General features: G+C 46.5%; 1 long non-coding RNA gene across 1 annotated transcript in view; it reads left to right on the plus strand.

Annotated features, from left to right (window-relative positions):
• LOC142255132 (uncharacterized) overlaps positions 1 to 21,574 on the plus strand; it is a 107,738-nt gene extending 86,164 nt beyond the window's left edge. The window contains exons 2-3 of the long non-coding RNA XR_012727356.1: positions 8,128 to 8,235; positions 20,884 to 21,574. This is a non-coding gene — a long non-coding RNA (uncharacterized LOC142255132). The remainder of the gene's footprint in view (positions 1 to 8,127; positions 8,236 to 20,883) is intronic.
• Positions 21,575 to 25,231: the final 3,657 nt, after the last annotated feature.

Consider the following 25,231-nt stretch of genomic DNA (forward strand, 5'->3'; position numbering starts at 1 on the left):
AGAGACAAGAAAAAGCCAACAATCAAAATGCACCTGCTGTTCCTTTGATACCTGGAGAAGTGGTTCTCAAAAGAAAAAGAAGGCATCACAAACTCGATAATCACTGGGAAGCAGAACACCTACACCGTGTTACCATCAACACCTAGCCGTGAGAAGACATACCTCATCAGCAAAGATGGAGGAAAGACAACAGCTGTGGTTTTCAGAGATCACTTTAAGAGATGCCCTGAACAGCTAAAAATCCCTGAGGAAGTCCCCAACCCTTCGCCAGTCAAAGAACCAAGAGAGAAGATGATCCATTCTGTGCTTGGAGATTTCCCTGCAAGTTGGCCTCAATACAATGGAGCAGTTGTAATTCCAGTAATGACCTTCCCTCAACCCAGAGAAGAAGTTATAAGACAAGAAGAACCTGTTCAGAACCTAGCAGAGCCAAGTGAAGCTGAATCAGAAGACCATGCACTGGTATCAGCACCCAGTACACCCATCATTAACATTGAGACACAAACACCGGGTGGGAGGACACAACCTCAGACAGATGACAGCATAGTACTGAGTAGATCAACCCGCAGCAACTTTGGTCAGCCCCCATTACGGTATAGAGAAAGTGCAGTTTAGAAGAAACTCCATTTAAAATGTCAGTATAAAATGTAATGTTTAATACGGTTTAAAGTTAAGCAACGTTTAAGAAACTGTGCCCGCAAGGACTTTTGCGCGAACTGTTTGATCATTTATTTCTTTAGCATTAGGTTACGTGCACTTTAACAAAAATGGACCACAGGCTATGAACTGGCTATAGCCCCAAACTCTCGGAGTGTAAAAAGTTACCTCAATGGTACCAACCACCAGGGAGCACGCCTGTTTATAGGGCCTACCCTACGCTACCATCCTCAGGAGAGGAAGATTGGAGGAAAGGTCTGGGATAAAGATGGCCCAGACCTGGTCACCAAAGGGACCGGTGACCTGCCTCCTGGGTGTTGCGGTGACAGGACTCGTGGGTGGTGGTGGAATGGTACCTGGTATGTTTTGTTTGTAAATAACATCCCCTGTGTGGGAAAAGTTTGTATAAAATCTTTTCTTGTCTTTGTAACCCGAGGACGTGCTGATGATAACCAAGGGGGAATGTGGCGCCCCTGACCTGGTCAGGCACCACTGAGTACTGCACCCATAGTGGCGGGCAAGATGGTGGTGGTCTGAAAATTTCAGTGTTTCACGGCTTAACAGTCCAGGAAAGGCTCACTTTACCCAGGTTAGTGGATGGGGTAAGTATCCTGTTCGTGACTCCAAGTACAGGTTGTTGCGGATGGGGGCCAGACCACTGCAGAGGTCAGCTCAGATCCAGGTTCGTTACTGTGGCTCGAGTGGTAGCCGGACCCGGGCTCGTGCAGCGGTCCGTCCTCACAACCGTAGAAAGAGGTGTATCTACAGGGGAAAAGTTTGTCAGTGACGCCACCTGTGGGTTGCGGTGAGAGTTAAAAGCACCGCTGCTGCCTCAATATGGGACGCCCGGAGCTGATGGAGTGGGGGCAGCAGGATGGTATCCCCTCCACGGGTAGGGGAGGTGTTGTCCTGGGGCCCAGGTGAATGGGGGTAATGTGCTGCGGAGGGTGTCATGCAGGGTTGGACCGGGCAAGGATGGTGTACTCCAGTTCCAAGGAATTTCACACAGAGTCCAGTATTAAATCAAATTGCCAGTAACCGGTAACCTCCGGCGGTTGTATTCGGGTCCCACACCGTGGTACAGCAAACAGGGGTCCCTTCTTCCTGCACCCAGTGTTTTTGTCTTCAACAGGACAACTCCGCTTGAAACGGTAGAAGTCCACTCCTGGTAACTTTGTATGTTGGGAGCTGTGGCCCGCAAAACCTGACCCTTGGGATATCTGTGGGTTCTGGTGGACACACTATCCCCCACGTTGGGCTTCCGTTTCGCTTTCTGGGCTTGCTGGTGGGACAAGACATAGAACCTTTTCCCCAGCTGGCTAATTGACAAGGGTCTTGAAACCTTCTTCGCCCTAGGGTCCCGGCACCCCGTCTGTGCACGGCCTCCGGACAGGATTCCCGCTGTCAGCACTGGCGGGCTACAACCCTGCCCTGGTACACTTAAGGTCTCCCGCGATCAGATCTCCGTCGCCTGTGGCCCTGTTTGCCGTTTGCCACCTAGTCAGAAGTCCGGTAGTCCAGGGGCCCCAAGCCCTGACTCCGCTGTCGCTCCACATTCCTCCACTGTCAGTACTCAACTTCAGACTCTCTTATTCCCTCTCAGGACCCCTAGGTGGGCACTCCCATCCGCCTGGTCCCGCCCACTGGTGTGTCCCTATTGTCATGGGGGGTGACTAGGCTTTGCTGGCTGGTGTTATGTACCTTGGTGTGGGTTGGTGGTATGCCAAGGAGGATGGAGTCGTGCACCTGGAAGATTCGTGCAGTTTCTGTGACAACCTGGTTTTGCCAGGGCATCACTGTGGTTTTGTATTTTTTTTCAAATAAAGGATTTTTCTCAGTGTATGTGTAGCACCCCACGGTGCCACAAAACCACTGGACCAGTGGTTTTGTGGGGTTGCTGTGAATGGCCTGACCCAGGTCCGAGGCCCCGTTGGCTACAGGCTAGGAGAGAGTCAAAAAGGGGAGATGGAAGTGTGACGCCCCTGAACTAGTCAGGGTGTCACAGGGTACTGCACTCTCTATCCTTTGTGCAGGACTCAACCCCTCATGGTTCTGGGATCCTGACTTTTGGTGTTGTTCCCTCAGCATTCAAATCCTTGTCACCTTACACCACACCCTGTCAGGCACACCAGTGGGTGGTCTATCTGGAATAGGGCCACCCGCCTAGGGATCATACAGACTGGTGGGAGGGACTTAGTTAGAACAGTGGTAGCCCTCAGAGTGAGAAGCTAAGGGGAATTGGAGCTCCCTGGGAGACGTTGGCTAGGTCACAGACGGTGGTCTGGGACCGGAGGAGTCGCAGACCCGGTCGCAAGGTATTGGAGAAAGGAGCCAGACTTAAGGCCACTTTACACGCTGCGACATCGCTAAAGCGATGTCGTTGGGGTGACGGAATTCGTGACGCACTTCCGGCCGCTTTAACGATGTCGTTACGTGTGACACCTACGTGCGATCGAAAATCGTCGCAAACACGTGAAAACGCTAATTATTGACATGCTTCCTGACGAAGCGGTTGTGAAACGGTCGTTGGAGTGGTGTGAGGGGTCAGTAAGTATTCCTGGGTATGGCTGGTTACCTTTCAGTGGTCTGATAAATCATTTACCTGCATGTTTTTTCTCCTTGTATTGGTTTAACAACTGAATATTCATGGCGGCAGCTATTTGGAGCTAATTTACCCGTTCCTTCCTTGTATAGGAACCTGGGCCAATGATTTCTTTCCCTATTATACATATATACATTTTTTACATGTATTTATACATGCTATCAGCTATAATTTTTATTACTGATTGATATTAAGCTCAGGGAAGAATTCCTTTAATATCTGTATTTGCTCTATAATGTTGTTTCACTATCTACTATGACTGATTCATCTTGTTTTTCAGTCCTGATATAATAATTGTCTGCCTTTTCATTAAAAATTCATGCAGTAGACCAATTTATGTGCATATATATTGCTATACATCTTTAGCCACCCTATATCAATTCTTGCCCTCCTCCCCTCTTGTCTGTGTTTTTAAAAAATTTGTGTATGTTTTTATAACTAATAAAAATGTATATGATTTTTATGCCTGTTGAATAGCTTTTTTGGTTTTTATTGGAGAAAGGAGCCAGACTTAAGGCCGCTTTACACGCTGCGACATCGCTAAAGTGATGTCGTTGGGTTGATGGAATTCGTGACGCACATTCGGCCGCTTTAACGATGTTGTTACGTGTGACACCTACGTGCGATCGAAAATCGTCGCAAACACGTGCAAAATCGCTAATCGTTGACATGCTCCCCTATTCCCAATTATCATTGCTGCTGCAGGTACGATGTTGTTCGTCGTTCCTGCGGCAGCACACATCTCTATGTGTGACACCGCAGGAACGACGAACATCTCCTTACCTGCGTCCACCGGCAATGAGGAAGGAAGAAGGTGGGCGGGATTTTACGTAACATCCCGCTCATCTCCGCCCCTCCGCTTTGATTGGGCAGGTGCTTAGTGACGTCGCTGTGACGCCGAACGAACCGCCCCCTTAGAAAGGAGGCAGTTCGCCAGTTACAGCGACGTCGCAAGGCAGGTAAGTAGTGTGACAGGTCCATGCAATTTTGTGCGCCACAGGCAGCGATTTGCCTGTGACGCACAAATGATGGGGGCGGGTACGCATGCTTGCGATATCAGAAATGATATTGCAGAGTGAAAAGCGGCCTTTAGTTTTGGAGAACGGTTGGCACCGGAGTACCTAATAACCGAACCGGTACTGAGCATGACGGGGTACTGGATCCTAGATCAGGGAGTAGCTTCACGCAACCTGATAATTAACCTGTGGAGGATAGTATCTCTATGAACTGTCTCCAAGAGCTCAGTGATCGAAGGCATCAACACAACAAGGGGGATAGTGCTTTCCAACCCATGCAGCCGACAGAAATCCCAAGTGTCAGCCATCGAGAGCACAGCTCCTCTACCTAAGCATATGCAGCGGGACCCTGAAAGCTTCAGGCCGAGGGGTCACACAGAACATCTAACATTAGTGCATGGAGGCAAGGTACCGACCACCCGCAATACCAAAGGGAGTGGACTCCCGGACGAGCTCCCCCAGAGAGGCAGCGGCACCCAGAGACTCGGGTTACTTTTGTGTCAGAGTCTGCTTTGCGGTCTCATCACTACCAACACTGCCTGAGTGAGTACGTGGTCCTCCCCTGCTTCCAACCAGCGCTGCTTTCCCCTACACTTCCACCATCCAGAGTCCCGGGCCCTTCCCTACCCATGGAGGGGACTTTATCTGGCTGCCCCACTCCATCTCCCCCGGGTATTCCCATCGGCAGCGGTCTGTACTCCCCTTACCGCAAACCACAGGTGGCGTCACAAACTCTTATTCCCTGTAAATACACCCCCTTTTCATTTGAAGTGGCCACGAGCCCCTGGATCCAGAGACACTCGAGCCACAGCAGACCCCGCATCCGACTGGTTTGACCGCTGCAGGGGTTGCACACCTCGAGGGAGAAGGCTCCCTGGGAAGCATGTCACCGGTTGCAGCGGTGACTGGGGTCTCGGCCTCCTTCGCCGCAGACCCTTCCTGTGACTTCTCCTCTTCAAGGAGCGGTGTTGGTTGGGAATCGGGGATGCTTTGCAGCGGACCAGTGGTACGCGGTCAGGGATTAGCCGCCGCTGCGAGATGTTGCTCTCCTTTGGGGCTGATATTAACGCAGCCCAGATAGTCCAGCTCCCCACAGGTGAAGCGAGCCTCGCGGAGGACGGTGGTGACGGGGGAAGGGCCGTTGGCTCCAAAGAGCGGAGCAGCGGTTCCGGCAAATCAGAGTCTCACACAGGGGCTGCAGTTCCAGGTGTTTTTACTCATAGTTCGTGTGCTGCGCCCGCAGAGTACCGGTCATCTCCATGATGGGCCCCAACCTATCCCGGATGAAGCAGAGGTCACCACCAGTGTTGTAAAGCGTGTGGAACGTTCCTCCTTGTGCCTTGTAGTGTGGATCCCCGTGGTGTGAAGCTACTTGGGGACCCCAGTGTCCTTGGGTTTAGTTGCCATCCCGTACGCAGGTAGTGCGAAACTTGTTATGGACCCGACCGTGGACATGGCTCCTGTCTCTATCTACTGCTGTGCCCTGGGACTTTTGGTGGTGGGAAATGGGACTTGAAATCCCCTTTCCCTGCAGATTTATTAGAGTCCATGAAGGTTCCCCTAATCGAGGGCTCTGCACCCTGACTGCCGCCGGTCCCGAAGGGGCTGTTGGGGCTCACCCTCCGGCTACCGAGTTGCTCTTCTGTCTCACAGCTACACTTGGTTATCTCCTGCTTCTCCCTCAGTCTGTCCTTTGCAAACTCAGTGCGGTGTCATGGCCCCTGGTCCTGGGACTTTTTCCACCAGTCTCCCCTTCCCAGGACCAGTCTGTTAAATGCTGCTCTCTAAGGCTGTCTGCTCTCTTCTGTGTCCTGGACTGATCTGAGGTCTAACGCATTCCAAAGTGAAACTAAGAGTCTTTGCTCATTTCACAGGCATCCCCCACCCTTGGGATTACTCATCCTGCCCGAGAATTCCCCAGCCTGGCGTCCTGAGTAATGTAAGTGCTGGCTGGATAACTAAGTGTTCATTTAAGTGTATTGTGTAAGTGAAAACCAGTGGTTTACTTCCTCCTCACCTGGGATAAGCATTACACCTTAAGACAGATGAAATACTCTGTGGTGACTTAAGCCTCAGGGGTGCCACATATGTGTATTTCTTTTAACTTATAGAATTGACGATGGGGGATCTCATACAAGACTCCTTCCTATCACTAATTCTGGGATTGATGACAGCTGTGCGCTGTTATTAACCCCCCCCATTACCCTGATTGCCACCACATCAGGATGAGCCGGGTAATGTCCCGGGACTGTCGCATCTAATGGATGCGGCAATTCTGTGAGGCTACTAGCTGATATTTTTAGGCTGGGGGGCTCCCATTAACGTGGGTCTCCCCAGCCTAAGAATACTAGCTCTCAGCTGTGAGGCTTTATTTTGTCTGGGTATGTCGTTTTTCTTAAATTATTTTTTTTCTTTATTTTACTTTACGATATAGACCCACCCACCAGCAGCTGTGATTGCTTCCAGTCAGACAGCTGTCACTTAGCATAGGGCAGGTCTGACTGCAACCAATCACGGCCACCGGTGTGCGGGGGAAGGAGTGAATATGTATGAGCGGGTGCAGTGAATATGTGATGGGGCTAATGAGTGGGTGGGGAAGAAGAAAAGAGGCAGCAGGAGCAGTGTGACAGCCGCGCTGCGCTGGTGATCGGTAAGTATGAAACGCTTGGAGAGAGACACTGGTAATGTAATGTGGAAAAATGGCGGCGGTCAGGCAATCACAGTATTGCCACAGCCAAGATAGCTGCGGCATTACTGTGATTGGTTAAGAAGACCAACATGTTTAGTGGCTGCAAATCAGGCGCCAAACACGCTGGGCAGGACAATATAGCGAGGCGAATACACCATTACTCCAAATATAAGGAATAGCCCGAACACCGTACTATTCTGCGAATAGTGAATAGTAACGAATACACTCGCTCATCACTAATATCCAGGTGTCTAGAAATGACAACTACTTTGCTTTCTCATGAGCCAGATCAGACACCCCATACTTTGCACTGACGAGGAGCAAGCACCCCGAAACACCGTGTCTGCAAATTGGGATTCTGATCTGGCATATATATCCTAAGTTATATGTAAAGGGTTGTTAAAAATCCACATTTAACTTTTAGGATCGCTACTTCCAATAGGTGGCGCTGCGCTAGAGTTTGTCTCCAGTCCTGGAGAGACAATTTAACTACTTTGCAGTAAGTAGCACACAAAAAGGCTCGCCACCCTGGTAGAAGTTTTTTTCCTACTGAGAAATATTAAAGTTGCAATCTGAGTAATTTAGTCTTCCAATTTTCCACATTTTACAGGCATTGGAGCCCTACTCTTACACTGACAGTTATGGAAATGGCATCTTTTCCTATAGAGAACCACATTTGCAGCTTCATATGTAATTGGCTTAGCATGAGTCTTGTATCTGGCCACTGAAGTTTTTGATGTTAAAATAGTAACTTGTAAAATAGTCTCTTATAAGTGACCTCAGAACTGTCCAGTTTAGGAACCTTTGGGATGGAATTTTGGAATGAGAGCTGATTCAATCTTCCAATCTCCTTCATAGGACAAAGTCATTAATTAATAACTGAGATTGTGTGTGATGTGCCCTCCTCACAGTCGGCCCACTGGGGAAGTGAGCTGTTACAGGCGCCTATTGATGGACTAAGAAAACGCTAAGGTCTGCTGGTTAACATCATCAATCTGAGAGCTGGTTCAGTATCTCCCTGAACTCCATGCACACATTCCAGAGAAGCACTGACTGGTGACCAGCTGGATGAAGATGGCAAATCACGCTTGACCCTTCTCATCAATATAATGCATGAAACATTTTGTCACATTCTTAATCTCACCCTTAATCATGTCTTTCAGGATGACCTCTTGGTTTTGCATTCCCTTCCTGGACATAAATGAATTAAATGAAGAAAAATCTCTGTAAGAAACATCACAATACACACAAGTTGTATCACTTCCTTACAGGTAATAACTGGGCCATTTTGGATTCTCCTTTGGATATGTTCGTTCTGGTTAAATCTGTATCAGATCCATATTATAATTAAAACAAATTATAATGACTTCAAAACGGAACTACTTTTCTACAATAATAATTTTTATTTATTACCAACATATTCTACAGCACTTTACAATTAAAAGGGGACACAAATCAACTGAAACCATGTAGAGTGAGGTTTCTGCTTGTAAATTTATAATCTAGGAGGAATTAGGGAGAGGACAAAAGGTAAACGTTGAAATTGCTTGTATTGTATGGTTGAGTCACCAATATAATAAATAGGGGATTCACATAACCCTGCATGAAGCAGTCACTAGCTAGTATGTACAAGTACAGGCAAAGAGGCTATTGAGTGCATAGAAGGCATGTTAACAGATCAGAAAAAGGACCAGATTTTGAAGAAAATATTATAACCGCATAAAGGGTATAGTTAGAAAAGTGTGGTGATAGGCTAGTCTAAAGAAAAGCATTTTTAGGGCCCTCTTAAAACTGTGGGTATTGTGAATTAAGTGAATTGTCCTGGGTAGTGAATTCCATAAAATTGGCATAGCTTGTGAGAAGTCTTGAGTGGTAGATTCGGAAATAGAGGATGACAGTCTTAGATCATTAGCAGAAAGGAGGGCAGGGGTTGGGTGATAATGGAGAAGATATTGGATTGTGCAGAAGTGTAGAGAGGTTTGTGGGTGAGAGTAATAAGTTTTTATTCTACTCTGTAGCAGATGGGCAACCAGTGTAATGACTGGCACAAGGTGGAGGAATTAGTGTATCCGGTTGGAGAGGAATAATAATAATAATAATAATAATAATAATAATAATAATATAATATTTATTCATTTATATAGCGCTATTGATTCCACAGCGCTTTACATACATTGGCAACACTGTCCCCATTGGGGCTCATAATCTAAATTCCCTATCTGTATGTCTTTGGAGTGTGGGAGGAAACCAGAGAACCCGGAGGAAACCCATGCAAACACGGGGAGAACATACAAACTCCTTGCAGACAGTTGCGATAGTCCAGATGAGAATGGATAAGGGCAACAGTGGCAGATTTTACAGAGCCAACGGTAAGAGGGGTCGAATTCTAAAGATGTTTTTGAAGTGGAGATGACATGAGCCAGTGAGTGATCAGATGTAGAGAGTGAAGGAGAGATCTAAATCAATTATGACCCCCCCAACAGCTGGCGTGCTGTTGGGGAGTAATGGTCGAACCACACATGGAAATGGTAATATTGGGTTAGGAAGGTTAGTTGAGGGAGGAAATATGAGAAGTTCAGTTTTTGACAGAAACAGTATATTTCTTATCTAGAAAAATTGTACAATGAACACTGCAAACTGGCAAATATACCACACAATTAGGTCCAGAAATATTTGGACAGTGACACAATTTTCGCGAGTTGGGCTCTGCATGCCACCACATTGGATTTGAAATGAAACCTCTACAACAGAATTCAAGTGCAGATTGTAACGTTTAATTTGAAGGTTTGAACAAAAATATCTGATAGAAATTGTAGGAATTGTACACATTTCTTTACAAACACTCCACATTTTAGGAGGTCAAAAGTAATTGGACAAATAAACCAAACCCAAACAAAATATTTTTATTTTCAATATTTTGTTGCGAATCCTTTGGAGGCAATCACTGCCTTAAGTCTGAAACCCATGGACATCACCAAACGCTTGGTTTCCTCCTTCTTAATGCTTTGCCAGGCCTTTACAGCCGCAGCCTTCAGGTCTTGCTTGTTTGTGGGTCTTTCCGTCTTAAGTCTGGATTTGAGCAAGTGAAATGCATGCTCAATTGGGTTAAGATCTGGTGATTAACTTGGCCATTGCAGAATGTTCCACTTTTTGCACTCATGAACTCCTGGGTAGCTTTGGCTGTATGCTTGGGGTCATTGTCCATCTGTACTATGAAGCGCCGTCCGATCAACTTTGCGGCATTTGGCTGAATCTGGGCTCAAAGTATATCCCGGTACACTTCAGAATTCATCCGGCTACTCTTGTCTGCTGTTATGTCATCAATAAACACAAGTGACCCAGTGCCATTGAAAGCCATGCATGCCCATGCCATGACGTTGCCTCCACCATGTATTACAGAGGATGTGGTGTGCCTTGGATCATGTGCCGTTCCCTTTCTTCTCCAAACTTTTTTCTTCCCATCATTCTGGTACAGGTTGATCTTTGTCTCATCTGTCCATAGAATACTTTTCCAGAACTGAGCTGGCTTCATGAGGTGTTTTTCAGCAAATTTAACTCTGGCCTGTCTATTTTTGGAATTGATGAATGGTTTGCATCTAGATGTGAACCCTTTGTATTTACTTTCATGGAGTCTTCTCTTTACTGTTGACTTAGAGACAGATACACCTACTTCACTGAGAGTGTTCTGGACTTCAGTTGATGTTGTGAACGGGTTCTTCTTCACCAAAGAAAGTGTGTGGCGATCATCCACCACTGTTGTCATCCGTGGACGCCCAGGCCTTTTTGAGTTCCCAAGCTCACCAGTCAATTCCTTTTTTCTCAGAATGTACCCGACTGTTGATTTTGCTACTCCAAGCATGTCTGCTATCTCTCTGTGATGGATTTTTTCTTTTTTTTCAGCCTCAGGATGTTCTGCTTCACCTCAATTGAGAGTTCCTTAGACCGCATGTTGTCTGGTCACAGCAACAGCTTCCAAATGCAAAACCACACACCTGTAATCAACCCCAGACCTTTTAACTACTTCATTGATTACAGGTTAACGAGGGAGACGCCTTCAGAGTTAATTGCAGCCCTTAGAGTCCCTTGTCCAATTACTTTTGGTCCCTTTAAAAAGAGGAGGCTATGCATTACAGAGCTATGATTCCTAAACCCTTTCTCCGATTTGGATGTGAAAACTCTCATATTGCAGCTGGGAGTGTGCACTTTCAGCCCATATTATATATATAATTGTATTCCTGAACATGTTTTTGTAAACAGCTAAAATAACAAAACTTGTGTCACTGTCCAAATATTTCTGGACCTAACTTTATATATGCACATATTTTTCATTAGCCATAACATTAAAACCTAAAATACTGTATAGATCCCTCTTGTACTGTCAGAACAACTCTGATTCTTCAAGGTTCTTCCAAGCTGAAGATGTTTTGTGGTCACTGTCATCAAATATTAGCGGCAGATCCATTAACCCTCTAGGTTGTGAGTTGTGTTCTCCATGGATTCTAGTTGTTTTTCCAGCTTATCCTGCAGATGCTTGATCACATTGAGATTTGAAGAATTTGGAGGTCAAGTCGACATCTTAAAGTTTTTGACAGATTTCTCAACCCATTCCTGAACAATGTTTGGTTGTTTTGTGTAGTGACAAGGTGTATAATGCTGATGAGAGGCCACTGCCATTAGAGAATATCATTCCCATGAAGGGAAGTACTTGGTTTGTATAAAGTCTATGTACGTGGATAGTAGGTATTAAAGTTACAACCACAAGGTGCAAAGAGGACACTAGATTTTCTAGCAGAACATTGCTCAGAGCGTCACACTGTGTGTATATGCACCTACATATTGCACCTATATCAATAGGTGTGACAGCTAATTTTTTAGGATTTGCTTTGCTTTTTTTGTACTTTATACATACAGAAGCATGGTCACCCCTTTTTTGGTTTTTGGGCTGTGCATTTTGTCTATATACTGTAGCTTTCCACAAGCAGGTGTTAAATAGTCAGGCCTGGGTTATGCTCTACCGCCATCTTGGGGCACGTTTTTCTTGGGTATTCCAACCACCATGGGTGAGTAATCACTGCTCTATTGGGGTGCCTGTGATAAGCTTTGTCACCTTTCATTAAAGACATTATGTGGAAGTTTCTCCTTGGAAGTCTCCATTTAGCTGAGTTTTGTATACCTCAGCAGGAATAAATAGGAGTATACTATTGATATATAGAAGCTATGATTTGCACCCGTATGTGGGGCAAGTGTGTTGCTCTATTATGGTCTCACATCTCGGTAACCTATTTGCACTTGCACTGTATTTATAAACCCATTGAGTAAGTGTTCTTTGATGAATTTTTTAACATCTGTTCATCTAACTACGATATGTGTTGTGTTGGCCCTTGTGATCTGACGTCAGGGACATCCTGTAAAAGCCTGATTTTTGTAAACTGATTTTTTGATAAACTTATATGTCACTTCTTGCTCTAAATACTATTTAATAAATGTTTTACATTTTTGAAAGGAGTTGTTTCTGATTGGTTTTTGACAATTGTTGGTCACTGAATGACCAAGACTAAAGGCCCCGTCACGCTAAGCAACATCGCTAGAAACATCGCTAGCAACATCGCTGCTAACGAACAACTTTTGTGACGTTGCTAGCGATGTTGCTGTGTGTGACATCCAGCAACAACCTGGCCCCTGCTGTGAGGTCGTTGGTTGTTGCTGAATGTCCTGGGCTATTTTTTAGTTGTTGCTGTCCCGCTGTGAAGCACAGATCGCTGTGTGTGACAGCGAGACAGCAACAACTAAATGTGCAGGCAGCAGGAGCCGGCTTCTGCGGAGGCTGGTAACCAATGTAAACATCGGGTAACCAAGAAGCCCTGTCCTTGGTTACCCAATATTTACCTTTGTTACCAGCCTCCGCCGCTCTCACTGTCAGTGCCGGCTCCTGCTCTGTGCACATGTAGCTGCAGGACACATCGGGTTAATTAACCCGATGTGTGCTGTAGCTAGGAGAGCAGGGAGCCAGCGCTAAGCAGTGTGCGCTGCTCCCTGCTCTGTGCACATGTAGCTGCAGCACACATCGGGTAATTAACCCGATGTGTGCTGTAACTAGGAGAGCAGGGAGCCAGCGCTCAGTGTGCGCTGCTCCCTGTTCTCTGCACGTGTAGCTCCGTGCACTGGTAACCAAGGTAAATATCGGGTTGGTTACCCGATATTTACCTTAGTTACCAAGCGCAGCATCTTCCACGCGGCACTGGGGGCTGGTCACTGGTTGCTGGTGAGCTCACCAGCAACTCGTGTAGCGACGCTCCAGCGATCCCTGCCAGGTCAGGTTGCTGGTGGGATCGCTGGAGTGTCGCAGTGTGACATCTCACCAGCAACCTCCTAGCAACTTACCAGCGATCCCTATCGTTGTTGGGATCGCTGGTAAGTTGCTTAGTGTGACTGGAGCTTAAGGTTTCCCTTAGTCCTCTTTTTGCAAATGCCATCTATTTTGAGACCTGCTGGGAGAGATGAATTACAAGAGTTAGGGACCATTCTGATTGTACATTGTTACAATGGGATGGCTTTTACGCTCTTTTGATCTAAATAATGTTAGCAAGTACCTATAGTTACACATATATACAATTACTATTTATTTATTTACTTACTACAGGGTATTTGCTGATATTTCTGGTGTTTGCATTCCGACAACCCTAATCCCACCTATACCAGAAAATCCAAAAAGATAAATTTGTTCCTAAAAAATTGGAATCTACATAACAAGGGATTTTTGGTTAATATATAGACCTATATTTTTCAATTAAAAAATACTATCTGTTATTTTGTTCTCTAGAACTTTTGCTAATTCTTTATATTAAATGTAACAATATTTAAACAAACATTTTGTATTTGTAAAAACTTCTGACCTGATAAATAAATTCTGACTTCATATTTGGAATTAGCACCTTCAAATTGTGTAAGATCAATGAAAAAGTTAGGTCGCCAGAAACAAAAACAAATGTAATAGTTGATAGTAATAATTTTCGTTGAATCGCGAAGCCTTTATATAGGAAACACGTTCTATAACTGTTCAGATCTTCTGCAGGTAGCACATTGAGCATGGCGGGGGCTGATAGCGACATCATTACATTACACACAAGTCATAAACTAACAGTATAGTTATTGGAGATTATCAGTAAAACAAATGGAGGTCTATCTATACACTGACAGACCTGTATATTGATCACTAGTTACCCAGACAAGGGAAATGTGTGCAAGATCCTTTGTAATGAGGATCAAATGTGGCCATCCAAAGTTCATCTTTCACAAGTGTCAGGACTTTAGAGAGAGGATGTGACCTGGTAAAGTATTATTTGTGAAAAATCCCTCCGGCCTGTCTCTTTAAGTTAAAATGACTTTTGCAAATTGACTTTTATGACTTGACCTGTATCAGTATTCATTGTATCCTGCCAGGATAATTAGGTAATAAATTGATTAAAATGTGAGACATATGAGCAATAGGAGATCTTTTGTCATATTTAAGATATACAGCAAATAAAAAATAAAAGTTTCCATTGTAATTCCAGTATATTTAGCTCATCCATTATCAAGCAAAAGCCTTAATATGTCTGAACCTCTCTTATCAGTTAACATTGTTGTCCTTTTTCCCTCAATTTTCCACATTGATGGTTAAAAGAAGGGCCTGATAAAAGCTGCTATGATTAAAATTAAAATCTATGGGTAGAAAAAACCTTAAAATTACTTTTAACCAATAGGATAGCTAAAGATTGATGTCATATAGTATTTATAGGGGCCGCGGTCTCTTCTGACCCTACCATTTCCAGGAGAGGTAATCAAGTGCTGTTTCACATTTATTGGTGACTGTGAGATGGCGTCTGGCTACATCGCTAATGGGCAATATGTACCATGAAAGTGGTGTGAGGCTCAGGAATGCTGGCACTTGTAATGCCACAGTTTATTTGTTTTCTTTCAGTATTCAAAGGTTGAGGCTTTCAGGTGACTAAAAGAGATGGGTGGGTCTGGTCACCTGCATATCCGCCCATGGGTGTGTGCCGCCCCCGCGTCAGCAATCGGGGCTGCTCGGATCCGGATCCGCGGTGGCTCGAGGGATCTCCGGAGCCACTCGGAATAAAAAGGGGGAATATTTAAAAGGGAGGATGTGGAAAGTTCGTGACGCCACCCGTGGTGTGTGGTAAGGTGGAGTACCCTCGCTGCAGTTGGGAGTACCCAGTGGCGATGGTGGGGGCAGCCTGGTGTTTAACCCCTCCACGAGTAGGGGGAATGCCCCGGGACTCAATGAGAGCGACGGGGAGGTGCCGTCGGGACAGTAAGGGTCACTTATGTACTCACTCCGATAACTCTGAAACCGACAACTGTGGTAAACCAAAGTTCTTGACACCGCTGCCACTTGGAGGGAGCACACCTGGATCCTGCTCTCGTTGGTGTTGCCTGTTAGCCTGTGACCTTTTCCTTAGCACCTTTTCTTTTAACTGGTCTCTTTAGCATAAAACTAGTCGGATCCTGCTCACTTGTGTGGCTAACTGGGTGAGCTTGCTCTCAGGGTTCATGCTTGGGATTTTCTGGACTATGTAGTGGGAAAGTCCTATCCCCCTCATTGCGCTAGTACCCCAATTTTGGAGCGGGTGGAGAACGGATCTTGAAGGCTCCGTCCTCGTCGTAAACTGTCAAGACGCCTGAAGCTACTTCCTGGCCTAGGATCCACGTACCCTGTCGTGCCCTGGCCCCTGCCCAGTGATGGCACAAGGCCACCGGCTGTTCTTCTCGACAGTCTATGCCCCTTGTCACGATCTCCTGTGACCAGGGTCCAGCTCCTACCAGGCCCAGACTGTCTGCCACTTAGTAGTACTAAGGAGCCCAGCTCCTGACCTCTCTTCTCGAGAGTCACTCCTCAACTGACTGTCTCATAACACTCCTGACCTCCCTTTAACAAACCCCCCAAGTGGGCGACCCTATTCCCTTCAGGCCATCCACTGGAGTGTCTGGTGGGTGTGGTACAGAGTGTTCCAAGGATTTTGATTAGCCTATTCTATGCAACACCAAAGATCAGGGACCCGTAACCAAGGAGGAGGTGGATACTGTGCAGAAGGGCAGATTGCACAATACCCTGTGATGACCTGATAGGCCAGAGCATCACAGGTGTGTTTGACATGTGGCTACATGAGGACCGTATCCCAAACCTGTGCAGGTGCACTGTGAAGGTAACGGACTTTAAGCCGTGATTATGTTACCTTGTTTATTTTGCCTGTAAAGCCAGATGAGGCTCATGTTATATTTTAACATTGGTTTGTGCTGTGTTTAAATAAACTACCTGGACTTCTTAAAGAGACAGTGTTCCTGAGTCTATCTCGCAGGAGAGTGAGTAAAACCCCATTATACAGTGTGTGAACTGTGTGCAACGTCACAGTGACCTTTATTGATGTAAGGTCAGCTGGTTGGTTGTGCAAAAAATGTAGCAGTAAAATTAGTGGGAAACAAAGTGCTGAATTCAGACCCTGCTATTCCTGTAATGGCCCCTATGGTCGGCCATGGAAAAGGCTGTAGATTTCAATCTGTGGCAGAGGAGCAGGAAAAGAAAAGAAAGCTATGGACTGTCACATATTTTTCCTGATATAATGGGATTACTATCCCAGACAGGCCTTTTTTTGTGCACCACAGATCCATAAAGACTGTGAAAAAGATGGAGCATCTGCAAAGAGTGGAGTAATGGTGTAGAGATTGGCGGACTGCTGTAATGGACCATAACGCCAGATTTACCTAACTATGTTTGAGTGCCAGAAAATAGGGACTACCGTAATTGTAAAGGTGTGCAGCATTACAACACATCATGTTACCTGCTACACTTGCAAGCTTCAAACGGAACGTGAAAACTCATCTGTTCCGAAATGCCTATAATCTCCCATGACCGCACTGCCTTACCACCGCCGGAGCTGACACCTCACCACCACCGGAGCTGCCGCCTCACCACTGCCCCACCTACTGTCTCCTCCCCAATATCCTATAGAATGTAAGCCCGCAAGGGCAGGGCAGGATCCTCTTCCCTCGGTACCAGTCTGTTTACTGTATTGTAACTTGTATATGTAATCTGTAACCCCCTCTCATGTACAGCACCATGGCATCAATAGTGCTCTATAAATAAATATTAATAATTACCTTCATAAATTTTCTTCAGAAATAGAGAATTGGGAGACATAGTAGACATAGTAGACTCCTGTGGGAGACTGTCCTGTGAGGGACAATGTTTTATGACCCTGGAATAGATTGAGATCTGAATCTTAGTAACCGACAAAACAGCATTCACCATGAATTACAGTGCTTGTATCTTAGTGGACACTAATAGTGATGTTATTGTGCCAGTGAAGATCAAAATGAAGCTATTCTATGGAATATAAGGAATATCCTAGATTGTCCATAAGTACTACCATCAAGGGTGAAGAAACTCAACTGTTCAACGGAGGTGAAACTGAGTTGAACTAACTGAATGTGAGAGATTACTTTCCTTTTTGCCTCTAAAGCGTGCAGGATAATGTTTGTGACACTGTATATGTTATGTGCATGTTATAGCATGATCAGTGATAATGCTGTGTTGAAGTCTATGAGGCTGAGAATTGTGGATCCAACACTGTCAAAGTGCCAACATCTAATGTGATGCCTTGGTCGGGCCAGGTAGTCACAAATAGGGCCCTGCATTACACCTGTCCCTCATAGGTAACACATAGCCAACCATTTAAACCCTAGTCACCCCCTCAGGGCTTGATGGACACACCAGGGGGCGGAACCAGTTGAAGTGACCGCGAGACCTCCGGGTCCGGAGATCCTTGAGCCACCCACTGAAGGTCCGGATCCGAGTGGCTCGGCTGCCTAGCATGGGGCGGTACACTAACATTGATGTAAACATAACCTCTGTGAGCCTTTATTTTGGAAGTAAATATGGACAAGCTTACATTTCTGGACTTTAGACAGTTCCATCAGACCACAATAACAAGCCCCAGTCTCAACAATGTCACTTGAAATAAAGAAGGGAAGTTCCAGTAGCAATTGCCATTTTCCTTATTGGAAAGTTGTACAAATGCTTTTTCACGTTTATTGGTGAACTTTACAGCAGGACAACAAACATATATAAACGTGTAGATGTGCCGCTGTGACGCCCTGGACTAGCCAGGTAGTCACAGGTAGACCCCCTGCACAAACACCAGCCCCTAATAAACAGCCAACCTACAAAACCCTTGTCACCTCCCTCAAGGTTTGATGTTCACATCAGGGGGCGGGGCCAGACGGTTGGCCACGCCCACCGAGGAGTTCACAGTCCCTGAGGCAGGAAAAACAGATTAGATTAGTTTTGACAGTGAAGTGGAGTGGAGTTCAAGTGCAGACCTGTGTCTAGGTCTGCCACAGTCTAACACCAGGTATCTGGATTGGAGCCCAGTCACCTCTGGCAAGGAGGCAGATGGTGGTTGCCGCCTGCAGGAGCCGGGAAGATGGCTGGTGGAACCGTAAGGGACCAGGACAGGGTAGTGGCCCGCCGGAACTGAACCGGGGAGCCAACTGTAAACTGAAGCACCAGGAGGGGTACTCAGACCCAGAACGAGGTCCAGAAGCCCCTGGACCACGTTGAATTTACTGATTGAGGTCTGGACCTTAGGTCTTTTCCCGTCCCAAGACCCGAAAGACGGCAACAGCTCACCGAGGGGGATAGAAAGCCACCGCCCAGGCAGAGAGATCCCACGGGCCAGCGCCTGCGGGCAAATGGGTTCCCCGACATACATCAAGCCGGGAAGCGGACTACCGTTGCTGAAGCATAGGCAGTCAAATTGTACTAAGGAGGTGCAGGAGAAAGTCGGGAACCACCAACCTGAGGAAAGGGCACAGCGCAGCCTGCTGCGGGCACTGACCACCATCCTTTTTGGTTTAACAGAGACTCCGGTGTATCTGTCATAGTGAGTACAACAGTGCCCTCGGGCTGTGCACTGCACCACACCATCTTGCCCGCACCTCACAAACCACCGGGCCCCATCCCATCCCCGGGAGCCTAGTTAACGGCAGCGGTGGTGTCCACATTCACCACAACCCGTGGGTGGCGTCACGAACTTTAATCTCTATAAACACCACGGCTCCGGCCGTGAACCTCCCCACCAAAGTCCCTACACGTAGCGCCAAACCCCTTTCAGAGCGACGTGACCCCCAGGTCCGGAGGCGCTCGAGCCACCCACTAAACGAGCCCGGATCCGAGCGGCTCGGTTGCGGCCGAGCGCGGGGCGGTACACCGCCCCAGCAGCAGTCGTACTGCTTGGATCCGGGGCTGCTGTGGCTCGAGGGTCTCCGGACCCGGGGGCTTGCGGCCACTTCAAATGTAAGGAGATATTTACAGGGAATGAATGTTTGTGACGCCACCTGGGGGTTGCGGTAAAGGGGAATACCGCCGCTGCCGATGGGAGTACCGGGGCTGATGGTGTGGGGGCAGCCAGGTATCAGTCCCTATGCAGGTAGGGAAGACCCCGGATAATGGGGATTTGGCAAACAGGTAGCTTGCTTGGCCTTGGGAAGCAGGGTGCAGGGGTCAGATTACTCACTGCGGTAGTCTTGGTGCTGGATCAGGTGGATTAAGCAGATACTCACACAGATGGTAAACCAAAGTCTCTAGGCACCGCAGTCTCTATGGGGGCAGCCCGTCCAGGTCCGGCTCCCACCAGTGTCACTTGGTAAGTCTGGAGCCCTGCCTCCGTGCACAAATTGTTTTACAGTGGTGGCCCCTTGGCTTGAAGCTTTCGGGGCCCCGCTACCCGTGTGTATGGCAGCTGTGCTCTTGGTGGCTGGCACTTCGGCTTTTAGTGGGTTGTGTATTTTTGGAGAATCCTATTCCCCGAATTGTGCTGATGCCTCCAATCTCTGAGCTCTTGGGGAAAGTTCATTAAGAGACTATTCTCCACAGGTTAATTATCAGCTTGCTTGAAGCTACTCCCCGATCTAGGGTCCTGTACCCCGCCGTGCTTGGTACCGGTAAGGTGGCTGAACTTTCTGGTGCCAACAGTCCTCCTAGACTGCGTCTGTTACACTCCTGTCCAGTGTTCCTAATACCGGTCCCCGACTCCTGTGGTCCCGGACCACCGTCTGCGACCCAACCTGTCGCCTCCCTGGGAGCTCCAACTCCCCTGCTTCTCACTCTTTGAGGGCTAACACTTCACTCACTCTAAGCTGACTTTCTCCCAACCACCTGACCCCTAGGTGGGCGGCCGTGCTCCAACTTGCCCAATCTACTGGTGTGTCTGTCCAGCCCTGGTGTGAGGTGTGGTTGGGATTTGTAGTGCAGATGTCAGTGACTGTGTCTGTTGATGGGAACCTGGAACCATGGGGGTAGGCCCTGCACCCTGGAGTACATGATGCAGTTCCCTGTAGCACCCTGATATAGTCAGGGGTGCTACATAGTGTCACGCTCCCCGGGTCCCCTGTCACGCTCTCCGGCTCCCCTGCCTCGCTCCCCGGCTCCCCTGCCTTGCTTACCGGCTCCCCTGCCACGCATCCCCGCTCTCAGATCGCGCTCCGCCGCTCCCATGCCAGGCTTCCCGGTCCCCCGCTCCACAGCCTTCCTGCTCCATCGCCTGCGGTCCCCAGGCAGCCCGGTCCCCGCTCCCGGCGCCCGTCGGCAACTCGGCCCCAGCCCGGCTCTCCTGCCTCCTGTTCACCGCTCCCTGCTCTGGCTTCTGGCACCCGGGCCTCACGCATGCGCATTAGGGCGCGCGCGCGGTCATTGACCCTCTCTTAAAGGGCCAGTGTCCTCCAACAGGATATTGAAGAATCAGGTACAGGGTATATAGGGGAATCCTTTCCAAGTGGGCGGGGCCTGTTCTTCGTGTTTTGCTAAGCTAGGAGTCAGGTCTCCTTGTGTCTTGCGGTATACTTACCTATCTCTCTCCTAGAGCCGCTCCTGCCTCGCCATCCGGTCCTGACGATTCCCGAACCCCGAACGGTGACTGTCCGCCATCCCGTCAGTCCATACCATCTCTGATCCCTGTGGTGACCCGTCTTCTCGCTCCGTCGGTTCCGGACCCTGCCTGACAACATCTCGGCCTCCGAACCTGAGCTCCGTCATCCGGACTACCTTCGGTGACTCCGTGGTCCCAGGGACTTCTACACTCCACTCCTTTGAACGGACTGTCCTGCTACCTGTAGTGCTCCGGCTACTGGACCCCTTGCCTTCAGTGAGGTGTTCGGCCCAGTGGATCCACCTCCTGGGTCTGCCCGTCCACCTGGCCCTAACACATAGACACTATGTAGGGAACCTAGACTGACCATTGCTATTAATAGTTACTTTAAGAGAACCTCAGAAATCATATAACTGCTGTCAGCACTGCAATAGGACCTATAGATACACAGATAAGTCCACAAAAAAACATCAAAAAATACCAAGGAGTCTACTTGGCAATGTACATCAGGAAAAATAGGAAGACAGCATCTCCAATAGGGTGAAAAAATGTACATGCTTTCTTTATACCGCAATAGCAATTTCAAGCAAACAAAGATCCTGTCTGGTTAAATCATTGCTATGGCGGATAACGAGATGATGAAAGTTGTTTTTTTTTCCCCTATTGGAGATGCTGTCTTTCTATTTTTCCTACTTAAAGATAACCTGTTAGCTCGTTTTTGTAATGTAAAGTAAAGACATGGCTGTAATGGTGCTGTAATACTGATTAAATTGATAGCTTTGGGGAAGAAATTAGTTTCTTCAGTATCCAGCATTTGAAGTTTGCTACTAATTAGGTCTTTACAACCCTGTCTGTGATTCCCTGTCCCCGGTCTCTGAATGAGAGGTTACTATTAAGATTTCAAACAGCGGAGGCAGCTCATTCACAGACTGGAGGCAGCCGAGGGGCCGGGAAATCACAGACAGGGAGGAGAAGTTACAGTGTACAGTCTGGCCCCTGGGCACCAAAATCTGATAAGCAGAAAACGTCAAATGGTCATTAAAGATGAACCACAAAGTGGATTTCTTCATGAAAGGTATCATTTTAATCAGTATTACAGCTTAGTCACAGCCATGTCTTTACTTTACAATTCAAATTTGTGCTGACAGGTTTTCTTTAATTATAATTGAATACCAGCTTTTCATTTCCAAGGAAAATATCTCTGAAATAAAATTTGTCTGAAGTGCTGTCTGCCTGCTTGTGAGTAATTTATATATTATACTAGCTGTAGTACCCGGCGTTGCCCGGGATAGTAACTGTCTTCCTGTCTCTGTCTCAGTCTCTGTCTATCTCCCTCTCCGTCTGTCTGTCTGTCTTTCTATCTCTTTGTCTGTTTTTCTCTTTCCCTGTCTATCTCTATCTCTTTGTTTGTCTCTGTCTGTCTCTTTCCCTGTCTGTCTCTTTCCCTGTCTATCTCTGTCTCTTTTCCTGTCTCTCTATCTGTCTCTCTCTCTATCTTTTTCACTGTCTCTCTATCTCTTTCCCTGTCTTTTTCTTTCCCTGTGTTTCCCTGTCTGTCTCTTCCACTGTCTGTTTCTTTGTCTGTGTGTATCTATGTCTGTCTGTCTCTTTGTCTGTCTGTCTCTGCCTGTCTCTGTCTGTCTGTATCTTTCCCTGTCTGTCTCTTTACTTGTTTGTCTCTTTCCCTGTCTGTCTGTCTCTTTTCTTGTCTGTCTCTGTCTCTTTCACTGTCTGTGTCGTTGTCTATGTCTATCTGTGTCTGTCTGTCTCTATGTCTGTCTCTGCCTGTCTCTGTCTGTATATTTCCCTGTCTGTCTGTCCCTTTCCCAGTCTTTCTCACTGTCTCTTTCCCTGTCTGTCTCTTTCCCTGTCTGTCTCTTTCCCTGTTTGTCTTTTTGTCTGTCTTTTTGTCTGTCTCTTTGTCTGTCTCTTTGTCTATCTCTTTGTCTGTCTGTGTCTGTCTGTTTTTTTTCCCAGGCTGTATTGTGACACACCAACATTCTTCTGAAATTCTGGCTGCATTGTGGTTCCCAGCTCAATTGACTTTAATAGAGGGAGTTTTTTTGGTCAATAACTGTAAAGCGTGAGGTTAAAATTTCCCCTCAAAACAATCTATGACACAGATGGGCATCTGTGCAAAATTTCGGGATTGTACATGCAACGGTTTGGATTCCTTTAGCGGACATACACATACATACATACATACATACACTTAGCTTTATATATTAAATTACATTATAACATACGTTCCTGACAGCAATACCATCTGTACTACTACTCTGATGGCGCCATCCATGTATGAAACTTAAAGAACATCTCTTTTGCATCTGAAAATAACTATATTCCCTATACTACCAATCCGGTAATTCATAAAAAAATATCAAAGCAGCCACATTGTCATATTTCATCAAGAATGTTGGATAATCCATTACTTTGTAACAGTGTTTGAATTTGAGCCTTTTGCCAGCCTCACTTTGGTGGGGACGTATGCTGTGCCAGTTGTGGAGGACGTCCTCTGAGGTTCTATCTTACAAGTCTTAGTATTTTTGAGTGACTTTGAAACATAAATAACACTGTGGAAACTATACAACCCTGAAAAATGGTCCGACTAGGATTTCATCCAATGGAAGAATAATAGTAGAAGTTGCTTTTGGAGCTTCAATATAATATGGCAATACATATTGCATTAGGCAGAAATTATTTGGTGTCATTGGATTTTAATAACTGACAGTCCCTCATTTTCCAGGTAGAGATCAGTCTTCTAGTCAGCTAATATATTTATAGTTGTCGGAATTGGAACTTTCTACATAGATGAAAACAGATGTAAAAACAATACCTTTTCTCGTAAAAGACAAATCATTTTGGACAATTATCTCTTTAAAGGCTAAACTCATTTTTGAATTTTGTGCCACTGGTTGGTTACATTGTTATAAATTGTTTATTGACTCAACTGTTCGTGTCATGTTGAAGTCATATTTGAAAATCATCAGATCCTGTAGCATTGTTATAGAAATTATTTTTCATTTTTTAAGTATTAGTAAGACAATATATGCAAAATACATTTTGCAACATAAACACACCTGTGACCTATATTACTTTCATTCACATTTTCATTTAGAAAAATATTCCTACATCAGTCCTGGGATTACTGATAATATAGTTTAGACTTGTGGCAAAATATAGAATATGGAAGCAGATGACTTATAAATGTGCAATTACATTCAAAGAGATATGAAGGCCCCATTGCAAATATTACAATGTGCCCCCTCCTCCTGGTAATGGATGACATCACTACACCCCTAACCGCCTAAAACATGACAACGGGTATGGTCGAGTCATTAATGAAGATTTTAAATAAACCCCCCACCATTACCTTCCCTAAAATAAAGAAACTGCACACCAATATGGATTTATTGGCCACAGCAGCCTTTATTGTTACAAAACAACATAAATAACAGAAATATACTCAACAGAACCGGAGGGTGGTCCTCGAAGCCCCAAAGACCTGTCGACGGGTATTCTACCCAAACTGTAGCCAGACTGATGTTTTACCCCCAGCCACTCAAGCACCGGTTCGGAGGCACCAGTTAACCAACAACCTGGCCTCACCTGAACACACGCCCCCAACCCGCGGCCCACCAGGCCTACCACGGGATTCTTCTACCCGCTGGCATGTAAAGAGTCCACATGAGGGGTCCAGAACCTTACGGGTTCCCCCCTCACTGTTCCGCCACAAACCCCAAATTCCAACTTCGAGGACCCTCCTCCCCTTCGCTATGCTGCTATGACAAGAAAAGAAAAATTGGGAGGGTGGGTGGGAGATTGTTCCGTTTTCTGTGCCCAAATGGATGACCCCACTAACTGACCACCCCTTATAAACCCCTTAATTGTTCCCGCCCCCACTAACTACACCCTCAATGCACAATTCAAAATCCTCAATTTCCGCCCCCTCTAAATATCTTTCACCCCTGCCTAAACCCAATCACTTAATCCCCCTTTTATTTCCGTCCTTACCGAGTCATGTCGGCCTCCCTTTTAAGGCTGGGCCCAGTACGGCCTCTCTTGACAACGGGTATGGTCGAGTCATTAATGAAGACTTTTTAAATAAACCCCCCACCATTACCTTCCCTAAAATAAAGAGACTACACATCAATATGGATTTTATTGGCCACAGCAGCCTTTATTGTAACAAACAACATAAATAACAGAAATATACTCAACAGAACCGGAGGGTGGTACTCGAGCCCCAAAAACCTGCCGACGGGTATTCTACCCAAATTGTAGCCAGACTGATGTTTTATCCCCAGCTGCTCAAGCACTGGTAACCGAGGCACCAGTTAAC

Source organism: Anomaloglossus baeobatrachus, chromosome 10 (genome assembly GCF_048569485.1).
Source record: "Anomaloglossus baeobatrachus isolate aAnoBae1 chromosome 10, aAnoBae1.hap1, whole genome shotgun sequence".
Classification (NCBI taxonomy): Eukaryota; Metazoa; Chordata; class Amphibia; order Anura; family Aromobatidae; genus Anomaloglossus; species Anomaloglossus baeobatrachus.